This window comes from Adiantum capillus-veneris, chromosome 17, assembly GCF_014529385.1.
Source record: "Adiantum capillus-veneris isolate H3 chromosome 17, ASM1452938v2, whole genome shotgun sequence".
Taxonomy (NCBI): domain Eukaryota; kingdom Viridiplantae; phylum Streptophyta; class Polypodiopsida; order Polypodiales; family Pteridaceae; genus Adiantum; species Adiantum capillus-veneris.
Genome location: NC_140947.1, coordinates 66,556,965 through 66,568,732, shown reverse-complemented (window position 1 = coordinate 66,568,732; position 11,768 = coordinate 66,556,965). Strand labels below are relative to the sequence as shown.

General features: G+C 43.3%; 1 pseudogene; it reads right to left on the bottom strand.

The window, feature by feature from the left end:
* Positions 1 to 2,856: 2,856 nt before the first annotated feature.
* Positions 2,857 to 9,046, bottom strand: LOC147437415 (uncharacterized; annotated as a pseudogene).
* Positions 9,047 to 11,768: the final 2,722 nt, after the last annotated feature.

Genomic DNA, 11,768 nt, shown 5'->3' with positions numbered 1-11,768 from the left:
TACTTCATTAATATGGCATGATCAATACTTGTAAAAGAGAGTGATCATTTAGAGAAATTGACACCAATAGAGGATCGGATTAGTTGGAGCCGGTCCCCCCTCCAATAGGCATTTGTATTATAGATTCTTCCATGACAGAAGACTTGTTTACAATACAACTGTTTGTGTTCCTTGAGACCTTCTTGATGAGATGAAGATGGTAAGCTTCACTCACCAAGTCTAACATCAATAAACATGATTAGCATGAACTTGAAAAATGCCTAGCCTCAATCCCAAGACCTCAAACACCATGAAAGGTGAGGAGAGCTGGAAGGGAGTGAGGAAGAAGAGAGAAGTAGAAGTGGCTCTCCGAGAAAGGATTAACTCCTTGCACATAATCACTCATAGCTCTTGTAGCATAGCTTAGCATAGTGTTAATGGAGATTAGAGAGATTGATAAGCAAGCATAAGCATTCTCTTATGTGGATTTGCATCCATAGCCAAGAGCTTGTGGTAGTAGGTACTCAACTTCTCAAGCTTGGAGAATGAGATGGAGTTCTTGCTTCACAAGAGTGTGTGAAGGGAAGAATGAGAGTGAGAGAGATCGTGGGATGCTCAAATCAGAGAGAGAGAGAGAGAGAGAGAGAGAGAGAGAGAGAGAGAGAGAGAGAGAGAGAGAGAGAGAGAGAGAGAGAGAGAGAGAGAGAGAGAGAGAGAGAGAGAGCTAGCTAGGTCGATCCCCTTCCCTAGGCTTTCCTTGAAGCTTATTGGGCCATGTAGCCCTCTAGCCAATGAGAGCTTGGCTTCCTTTGGGACAAGATGTGAGTCTCTTGACAAGGTTAAGCTAGCACCCCCCTTGCTAAAGCGCAGCCCTTGCTTAAGCAAGCTGCCCCCTTGCCTGCTTGAGCAATGTGCCTCTACACTTGACATGTGGCCCCTTTCCTTTCATAAGAGTATGGGTCCTTGGTGAGGTGCATACTTACTACACACATCCCTCCTTTGTAGGGCTCGCCCCCCTCTTTGTAGCAAGATATTTGATCTTGGTAAGCAGGCAGGCCCCCTGCTTAAGCACAGCCCTAGCTTAAGAAAGCTGCCCCCTTGCCTGCTTGGACCTCAGTGACTAAAGAGTAAAAATTAAAGACTATGTCTTAAGGATTTTAATGCTTACCTTTGGAGGCTTTAATGAAGATATTCCTAAGGTCTTTTGCTCCATTGGTTAACCTTGCTCTTTAATAGACCATTTCTCATTGAGTTAGGTCTTTGAGCGAGCTCAATGGAGCGAGCTTTTTTTTTTTTTTGCCGCCCTCCTTAGCTCTACTCCCTCCTCCTTCCTCCTCTTGCCGCCCATATGCCTCCTCCCCTCCACTTGCTTCTCCTCCTCAGCCTCCTCCTCCAATATCCTCCCTCCCCTCTACCTTCTTCTTGCATAACCTCCTCTAGCCGCCATCCTCTTCCTCCTTACTCATCCATCTCTTCTACCTCATTCCTCTCTCTCTCTCTCTCTCTCTCTCTCTCTCTCTCTCTCTCTCTCTCTCCCCCCCTTCCTGCCCCTCTCTCTCTCTCTCTCTCTCTCTCTATGTGTGTGTGTGTGTGTGTGTGTGTGTTCTCTTGTCCTCTCCTCTTGTTCCCCCCCCCCCCCTCTCTCTCTCTCTCTCTCTCTCTCTCTCTCTCTCTCTCTCTCTCTCTCTCTCTCTCTCTCTCTCTCTCTCTCTCTCTCTCTCCCCCCTCCTCAGACCTTCACTCTTCTCCTTTTTCACACTATTCCGCATACCGCCCCCCACATTGCAAAATGTTTTTTATCTCATTGAACCAAAAAGAAAACAATTACTCTGACTTGGGTGCATGTTCACGCTATCGCATGCTAAAATCATTTAGGCTACAATATTCGCACTCTCACTCTCTCTCTCTCTCTCTCTCTCTCTCTCTCTCTCTCTCTCTCTCTCTCTCTCTCTCTCTCTCTCTCTCTCTCTCTCTCTCTCTCCCTTCCCCCTCCTCAGACCTTCACTCTTCTCCTTTTTCACACTATTCCGCATACCGCCCCCCACATTGCAAAATGTTTTTTTATCTAATTGAGCAAAAAAGAAAACAATTACTCTGACTTGGGTGCATGTTCACGCTATCGCATGCTAAAATCATTTAGGCTACATTATTCGCTCTCTCTCTCTCTCTCTCTCTCTCTCTCTCTCTCTCTCTCTGTGCTCCTCCTCATACCATCTCTCTTCTCTTTTTCCACACTATTCCGCATACCGCCCCCCACATTGCAATATGTTTTTCTAACCCCTATACCCCCCCCTCTCTCTCAATCTCTCCATCTTCTACTACCCTCTCTATTCTCCTCTACCCCACCAATCCCGACCCCTCCCCCACATTGCCATGTGGTTTTTTATGCAATTTACCAAAAAAGAAAACAATTACTCTGACCTGGGTGCATGTTCACGCTATCGCATGCTAAAATCATTTAGGCTACAATATTTGCATTTTGTCTCTCTCTCTCTCTCTACCCTCCTTTCCTCCCATGTATCTCTCTCTCTCTCTCTCTCTCTTTCTCTCTCTCTCTCTCTATCTATCTATCTATCTATCTATCTATCTCTTCTGTACATATCTAAAACCAAATAGATTAAAACAAAGATAGAGAGTGGATAGTAATAAGTGACCCAAATAACTATATTTATTTGATGACGTTAACAGCTAAACAATGTTGTGTCCATAATTATCTTGGTCCCTCATCACATGTACATATCTAAATCCAACTAGATTAAAACAAAGACAAAAAGAGGAGACTGAAAAATGACCCAAATATTTTTATTTATTTAATGACGTTCAGTTACAATATAGCATCTAAACATTGCTGTGTACACAATGTCCTTGGTTCCCTCATCACATTTTAGGATGTGCCATGACCGCATCTCCTCCAAGACCAAATGTCGCATCCATTGTGTGCTCAACTTCCCCATCATGCGCTGCAGAAACTACAATCAAATTTTGGTTAGGGACAATGCTCTTAGCAAAAACTACATTAATACTAAAAGTTAGCTAAGAAGCCGTAGAAGACAGTATTTGAAACCAGTCACCTATTAAATGAATCCTATAACACACATTGCGTACCCTGTTTGAAAGGCGTGTTCTTGATATAATCCGTTGCTAACCCAAGATATGCATGAAGACCTTCTAGATATGGGAGTAAATTCATGAGGAGCACATTGTTGTTGCTCGCTCCATCATAACTCCTTACTGTGACAAGCGTATGTGGTGGGTTTTCAATTGCCTTCTCAGGATTTTCATCTACTAGAATGGTGTCCAAAGGGTCCTTGATGTATGAGGCTACCATTTCAGACCTAAAGTTCTTCACAAACACCAAATTGAATTTTGGATGCTTGCCTTTGCAGTGCCTCTCTTCACAATGTCCTTGATGAAGACAAAACTTGAAAAATGTCTCACCATACCCAGCCTCTTTGTATTTACTCTTAATTAAATTGATAATGGGGGGTCAGAGTTTGCTCTTGCATGGAGCTCCAAAGCCCTACATCGAATAACTCAAACACCACTCTCATCAATCGCAATATCCTTGGTTGCAATGACACAATGTCCTTGATGCAGACAAAACTTGAAAAATGTCTCACCATACCCAGCCTCTTTGTATTTACTCTTAATTAAATTGATAATGGGGGTCAGATTTTGCTCTTGCATGGAGCTCCAAATCCCTACATTGAATAGCTCAAACACCACTCTCAGCAATCGCAATATCCTTGGTTGCAATGACACACCCATTCGTCCAACATTTAGAAAATTTGCAGCGTGGGAAGGAGCACTTTCCCACCGCCACCGTTTCAACAGGACACCGTTAACATCGAACACTATGATTTTCCTTTTTGCATGGCAAGAAGGAAGTGTGCATGTGCCTTTACGACGATCAATTACCAAATGGATCTTACTTAGAATCATATTAGGAGGGATACATAATTCAGTCTTTCACACTAATTGAGGAAGAAAGACACTTACCATTACATAGATGTTGCAATTCTTCCATTGACTCTTGTCGATCTAGCAACAGTACATGTCGACCCATTCGCAGCCCCGGAAGTGCCAGAAGACCGCAACCAGCATACATTTGTAATACTACCTTACCCTCCTCTGTATAGAAAGAGAGTAGCTTCTCGTGTAAAGTTGGACTTCTCTCCATGCCCCCTGAAGAGATATCATCATTCTAAATGTATGTCTGGAAATTTAGATAAGCAAATACAATGGAGGTGAAATTTCTGAAAACTCACGACATACCTCGCCAAGGATAGCCATCCATTTTGAGTTGCCAATGACTGGCGTTGTAGTAATTAAAGATAACGTCCGAATCAGGCTTTCGATTCAATCTGTAGACACCAATTTTGCAGAATACAACGATTTCCAAGCATCGCATGTGTGGGACTTAAGACTCATAATGAGGACACAATCTATCACACACTAATTTTCCAAAGCAAGCAAGTAGTTTTACCTACCGTAACACCACCATGGAGGCTGAATGAAGTAGCACACAGGACGATAGTTGTATGGTCAAGATAGTACCCATTTCGATTTGCTAGGCTCGATAATACCCATGCATGTTCTCGACGACATATCAACACTAGATTTCCCTTCTCATCAAGATACTCCCTGGCAATACCAAAAACCTTTTGGATTTGATTGGTTTCGAAATGGTTCCATTTGGGGATATTGGGCGATGTTATCCCGAGGACACTTGTGTTGGTTGGTAGATGACAAAATATTGCATCGCAACCTACATTTGTTGTCCCGCCTCACACCTGAAAGCTTCGCCTAGCTACTATAGCAATTTTTGTGAGTAGGGCACCTACATCTCCCTTGCCTGTCTCGTCAGCTACTCCCATAGGATCAATAGATAAAATCACAGAATCTGATTTTAAAGAAATGAATATCCAGTTAGTAAGGTGAGACAATAATACCAAGAGTACCTCAGGTTGTTAGCGTACCAGAGCTCTGTGCCATTGAATTGTGCGCTTCATCGTGAGGTGGAGTGTTGCATTGCACCATGACATCTAGAAATAACAAGCAGGTAAGTGACTGTATTTTAAATACTTAAAGATATCTTCTCTTTCTTGCTACACACTTGCTCACCTACAACAAGAAGAGCAGGTTCCCCGCGGTGACCAGTCTCTACTATAGTAGACAATCCTGTTGAAACTTCGGTTATTGTGACGTTCGCATCATCTGCATCCACCCACTACAATAAATACATTGCTTACTGCACAACACATACCACAATCAATCATTCCATACTTATGAGGTAGACCGATAATTGTTGCCATTTCATTAGAGTGTATGGCATCTTGCAATCCTTCACTTTCACTGGTCGCCTGGCGGTGTAAATGAGCAGGCTCTATATTAATTCCAATCTCTGTGCACTGTCGTTGTGCCTGCTCATGTGCCTCGTCATGCGAAGGAAGAACATGAGGCTCTGAAATGGAATGAGATGCTGGTGGAGCTTGTTTAGGCTCTAGGAAATGACTATGAGCTTGGTTTTTTAGGCTTCTCGGTGTTAATAGGTTCTCTCCCATTGATTGTGTGTCTCCCTCTTGACGTGCTTTCGGACTTGATGTACCTACCTTGTTTAGAGGCATTGGAGTATCTTTGTCCATTACTTGACCTTTATCCTTCTTCGCGCTGCTCCCCTGTCAAGAGCATATAAATTACACAAGTACTATTAGGTCAACCTTTACATTTAAGCAACAACAAGGGTGTGCGAAAACTTGCCTGGGTAGTTTGTGGGGCTCTTGTAGGTTTAGCAGTTGGAGAAGGCGGCACATCACTTTCATCTTCATCATCCTCAAACTTCGAAGGACATTCACCGTTCGTTGCACCTTGGTTCACGATCCTCCTCCACCTCTTCTTCGTTATCTGTCTCCTCAGTCACAACATCTTTTCCTTTTAGGGAACGTAGGTTCTTACCCTGGCAAAATTAATTTTACGTGTTGCAATTAATTCCTCACATGACTTGAAAATAGTTTAACTATGGTTTTGTATGCTTTTACCTCTTCTTGCTGTCTTTTAGCTCTACTGGTCTCTGCCTCCTTGAACTGCTCCCGCTCGTTGGGGGGAAATGTGTCCTTCGCAAAGTCAATGAAAAGAGAACACTCAACATAAACATTTTTGGGCCACAATGCTGCACGTTGTTCTTCCGTATACATGCATGCAGTGTGCTTCACATTGAGCCACTCTTTTGTAACTGGAACTTTATCTCTCCAATCCATGATCCGCACCCATTTGGTATATGTTTGCCAAAATATACTTATTGTCATCCACTCAAATTTTTTAAGATTTAGAAATCAAGTAGGACAAGATTACATACCTGAAAAATGCCCGTTTGGCATTCATGTTAGTACCCTCCTTCTGTTTCTGCTTATTAGCTTTGAGTCCACCTTTCAATCTCTTGCACTCCACTTCATACAATGTGCCACCGTACCTCGATTGCCACTCCCTTATAGTTGTCACTAGGATGTCGTTTTTAGGGAAGCGGCATGATTTCTTCAGCAACGCATACTGTCTCGTAGCCTCGTTCACAAGTCGATTCCACCATGTCTCTCGACGTAACCAAGTGCAAAATACGGAGTGGTCGTCTACATTTACACAACTACGTTATTGTTTACTATACTCTTTTTATTTGAAACATTTATCAAAAAATGACCTTACTTAGCGCTGATTTTAGGCTTGGATATAATGTGGTTGGATCATTGCTAACCAAGGCCCTTAGCACATTGCTACGATGATCGACTTGTAGATCGGCACATGCAAGACTGTATATTCGATCATCTGTCAACCACTTTGGTCTCCTACTCCAATCTATGTCCATAAGCAATCTAGAAACAAATGTTAAAATTTTTTAAGCAACACGTGAATGTAAACTTAACTCCCTTTGAAAGAAACCCCTATTAATCTTACCTCCACCACTCCTCTCCTAAGTTAGGATCCGCAATTGCGGATGCCCGTTGCGTATTTTTTCGGGCTTTCTTGTCAGCCATATAGAATGCGTTACGATAATGGGTAGTGAACTCCTCCGTTGAGAGCTCATTTCGCTTATCACTCATAGATTGAAAATCCTTTGTATACTTTGCCTGAATCGTGACATTAGTTCATTCTTTGTTTGATCCACTACATTGTCATGGTGAGAATAACGTTAAGGACAATGAAACTTACCGGATATAGAAGTTGGGATAGCACGATAAGAGGGACTTTGTACTAGTGTCTTCGCAATACCCCACGCTTATTCATTTCAGCATCTAATTCTCGTTGCAACCATCCTGGAACATCTTCCTCCAAACCCTTAAGCAATGTATCCATGTTGGATGTGCCCATTGCTCTTACCATACATAGCATATCTATGAAGGAAGTTTTTACGTAGCCTTTGTCATTAATGTTGTGGCAACAAAACTTACACCATTAAAAGACTAGGAAGCAATAACCATGCTATAGCTAAGCTTATCAAATTGACTAGGAAGCAATACTCATGCTATGGCTAAGCTTATCGATTCGACTAGGATGCGTTAATTATGTTATAGCTAAGCTTACCGATTCAAGCGTGCCACCACAGTGAGAACTTCTCCCTCGTTCTCTTTAGTGACCTTAACCATGCAAGCTTCCACACAACAATGGTACTTAGGCTCCTCTTTGTGAACTGCAGAGCAAAATTACCTTGCATAGTTTCACAAAATTCATCTCATCTTGATATTGAGTCAAAAACAGAAGTGTATAAAGTAATCTACCTGTATCAATTTGTGCATTCCATGGCTGAAGACGATGATTCCCATCCCATGTGTACAACATTTTTCCTTTCACGCACCCGGATTTATGCAATTGTTTCTCAAAATCCTCATTAAGTTGCATCCAGATTGGATCCCAGGTTTTCCGAATAGCATGACTAACTTCTACTGAATCTAGATCTGGAGTCCTTATTGAAAGCATGAACCTGGCACGATGTGGAACATATCCATTTCTAGAGAACTCCAAAGCTAGATTGTGCACACGATCTTGCACTAGCTGTACTACTGGATGTGGTAACAAGCGGCACAATGGCAATGGTGGTAGTGGTACTTTGCGAGTATCATGTATAACCGTACTTGAATAGCTTTTGATCTTGTAGTTTGAAACAGGAAATGTTAGAGGAGCATACCATTTTAGAAATTACCAACCTGAAGGCGGTGCAAAGTGTCGTCGAGCAAATCCCATTTCAGCGTGGATTTCTCGGTAATAGTAAAAAGACCGCGATCTTCATCCCCTGCATCCTCTCTTTCGTCATCTTCTTCACTTGAGTACTTTGCAATAGGGACCTTGTCCTTTGATGGCGATGGTACCTCGGATTGTGTAGTGCCCTCTGCATTGGCTTTCACTGGCTTTTGCACTACTTTCGCTTTGGTGACTTCTTTCTTTGTGCTAGCACCTTCCTTTTTCAAAGGAATTCTACCCTTTTTCTTTGGGGGCTCCCAGCTAGGGTCCTCTTCTTTCTGTGCTCGTGTGACCCGCTTGCTTTCAACGACTTCACTTGCTTGATCTGCACTTCTTTTCTTGACACCCATCGACTACTTGGCCATAGGCAAATAATAATTAGCTTAGGTTACTTGCAAAGAATGATTAATTTCATGAGTAAATAGTGCAATAAACTCTAGTGTATTACCTCTGCAGCAAGAGTCTTTGGAGGAGGCTTTGAAATGCTTGGTTTGGGCATAGCACCCGATGCTAGGCTAGTGGCTCTTGGTGCGACAGGGACTGAACCTTTGCCTCCAGAGGATATAGTTCGTTGTCCTTTTGCGTGGACACAAAATGTTCGATGTTGCTTGCAAAAGAGAGCATGTAAGACTAAATAAAATTAAGAGGTCTCATTACCAATTCTCTTATCGGCCATGCCACAACTGTACCCACTGCCACCTAAGGTGCACACATCATCGTCAATGGGTGGAACATGTGGCAACATGAGAGCGGGAGTTGATGCCGATTGGACAGCTACTCCCAACGTGCCTCTAGGCAACTCTCTTCCATGTAGCTTTTCGTGGGGTAGAGACTGTATCATAATTCCTTTCCCAACTTCCTTGCCCTTGCTTAAGAGCACCACATGCTCATTCTTGCTAAAAGAAAAATTTTTCGTAGCCATCTGTTTTCCGCAAGAAATTGAGATGAAATCTATAAATATCAATACTATTACACAGTACTTCCCTCAGGTTGTGATGTTCTTCTTGATAAGTTTCATTTTTCACAGATGAAATCCTTGCGCGGGGGGGGGGGGGGGGGGAGAGAGAGAGAGAGAGAGAGAGAGAGAGAGAGAGAGAGAGAGAGAGAGAGAGAGAGAGAGAGAGAGAGAGAGAGAGAGAGAGAGAGAGAGAGAGAGAGAGAGAGAGGATAGCTACATTCTAAACATCAATTGTCATCAATGCACAAATGCTATGAGAATGGTAAGCTGTATATTAACTATACTAGATTGCATGTGAATAATGAATCTAAAAAAAATTAGAATGCTTCGGCATTTGTTCAAAGGACTGACCTGTACAGCTGAATGTCATTGAATGTCCTCTAGATTTGTTTTTCTCCAATACTGCAACACCTTCCTTCAACAAAGTAACGTGGGTTTTGTTTAGTCTTACATCAACTTAAAGAGAGAGAGAGAGAGAGAGAGAGAGAGAGAGAGAGAGAGAGAGAGAGAGAGAGAGAGAGAGAGAGAGAGAGAGAGAGAGAGAGAGAGAGAGAGAGAGAGAGAGAGAGAGGAGAGAGAGAGAGAGAGAGAGAGAGGATGGCTGACGGAGAGGAGGGGATGGAGAGAGGTAGAGAGAAAAGGAGAGGGAGAGGGAGGATGGCCAACGGAGAGGACAGGGATGGAGATAGAGGACTAGTAGGAGAGATGAGGGACAACAAGAGGAAGAAAGAAAATTGGTGGGAGGGATACAGGAGGGGGGAAGAGGAGAGAGGTGGAGAGGATGAGGGATAGAGAGAGGATAGCTAAGAGGGGAGGAGATGGTGAGAAGGAAGGGGGTAGAGAGGTAGGAGGATGGGATGAGGTGGTAGAGAGGGAGGAGGAGGAAAGAAGGGAGGACCATACCTGTCTGGAGCAACAACATAAAATGGTCCTCTCAATCTTTACTCATCCTTTTATACTGTAGGGAGGGGAGAGAGAGACACACATATAAAACACACACACAGACACAATAAAGTCGAACATGCTTTTCTGCAAATTCAAATAGCAGCAAAAAAAAAAACTTGTACTCAGTAACTTTCAATACACCACCTCTCACCACAATATGCAAAAGAGACCAAGATGTTGCAAAAATGCTCCTCTAACAAGGTAGCTTATCTGAGAATGCAATCTAGAAGCACCACTATCCACTTTCCTAGGTACGGACGAAACAAGTCATTTATCATTTGCTTCTAGAAAGTGGAGGTTGTAAACCCAATAGGTAGGACAAAGAATTGGTAATACCCATACCAAGTACACGACACAAGCTTCAAGACATCCCAAGAATGTGGTCGTATTGACCTCATATCAATTTTGGTTGATAAATACCTTGCACTTGAGAGTCTATCTATGAGGCCATCCATCCACGGTAGTCGATATTGATGCTTAATTGTAATTCTATTAAGGCCCTTATAATCTTAGCAATCAAGACCACGCTGCCCGTGGAGTTACCTGCTCCTCGAGGATCCATCTTGCACATGATGACATGATGCGCATCCCCATAACGATCACCAACCCTTAACTCCGAATATGAGGAAGGGAAATTCATCAAGTAATAGAAACAAACGCCTCCCTAAAAAGAGGGTGCCCCATAGGCAAGACCCCACAGTCAAACACTCCAGATAGTCCACACACAAAGAAGATGACTCCTCTGTCAGGTTTCCGAATATACACATGTAGGTAGGTTGTACGGGCACTTTTTTGTGCTTACCATACTTCAAACTCCACAGAGGACTCCACTCCTTGCTAAGACCGATGCGATGGACCAACATATACATATATTCAGATACTCACAGTCTCAACACTTGCAAAAAGTGCAACACAAAATCCGATAAAAAACCACCACAAAATAAATTATCTCCATCTCTGTTAGGTCTGCTCATACGCCAGCTCTCTAAGTACGAGAGAGAGAGAGAGAGAGAGAGAGAGAGAGAGAGAGAGAGAGAGAGAGAGAGAGAGAGAGAGAGAGAGAGAGAGAGAGAGAGAGAGAGAGAGAGAGAGAGAGAGAGAGAGAGAGAGAGAGAGAGAGAGGGCATCGTGGCTGCCGTTGGCGCACAAGAGAACCTCAAGGTGATAGTGAACAAGACTCTCACGAGAAGGTCTGCTTTGCTTTCATCATTAGCCCCTTCCTTCTTCGGCACAACGGCCTCAGCTTCGTGCCACTGAACAACCTTCCTTGACCACGTTAGACCCTGGCTATTGCTGCAGCTCTTAGACCTCCTTGTCACGTTGTTGCGGGCCTGGCGGAGGACGTCCTTGTCACGCTGTTGCTGCAGCTCTTAGACACTAATCGAGAGGGGGTCGGTTACCTTAGTTGACCGCTTGCCACAGAGAGAGAGAGAGAGAGAGAGAGAGAGAGAGAGAGAGAGAGAGAGAGAGAGAGAGAGAGAGAGAGAGAGAGAGAGAGAGAGAGAGAGAGAGAGAGCTTACTTGGGGTTGACGACTTGCGTAGGCACAACAAGCTTTTAAAAAAACGAGCAATAGCGATACCGCTATTGCTTCGTTTATTTTTTACTTAAAAAAAGGACAAAATAAAGGAGCAATAGCGATATCGCTATTGCTCCCTTTA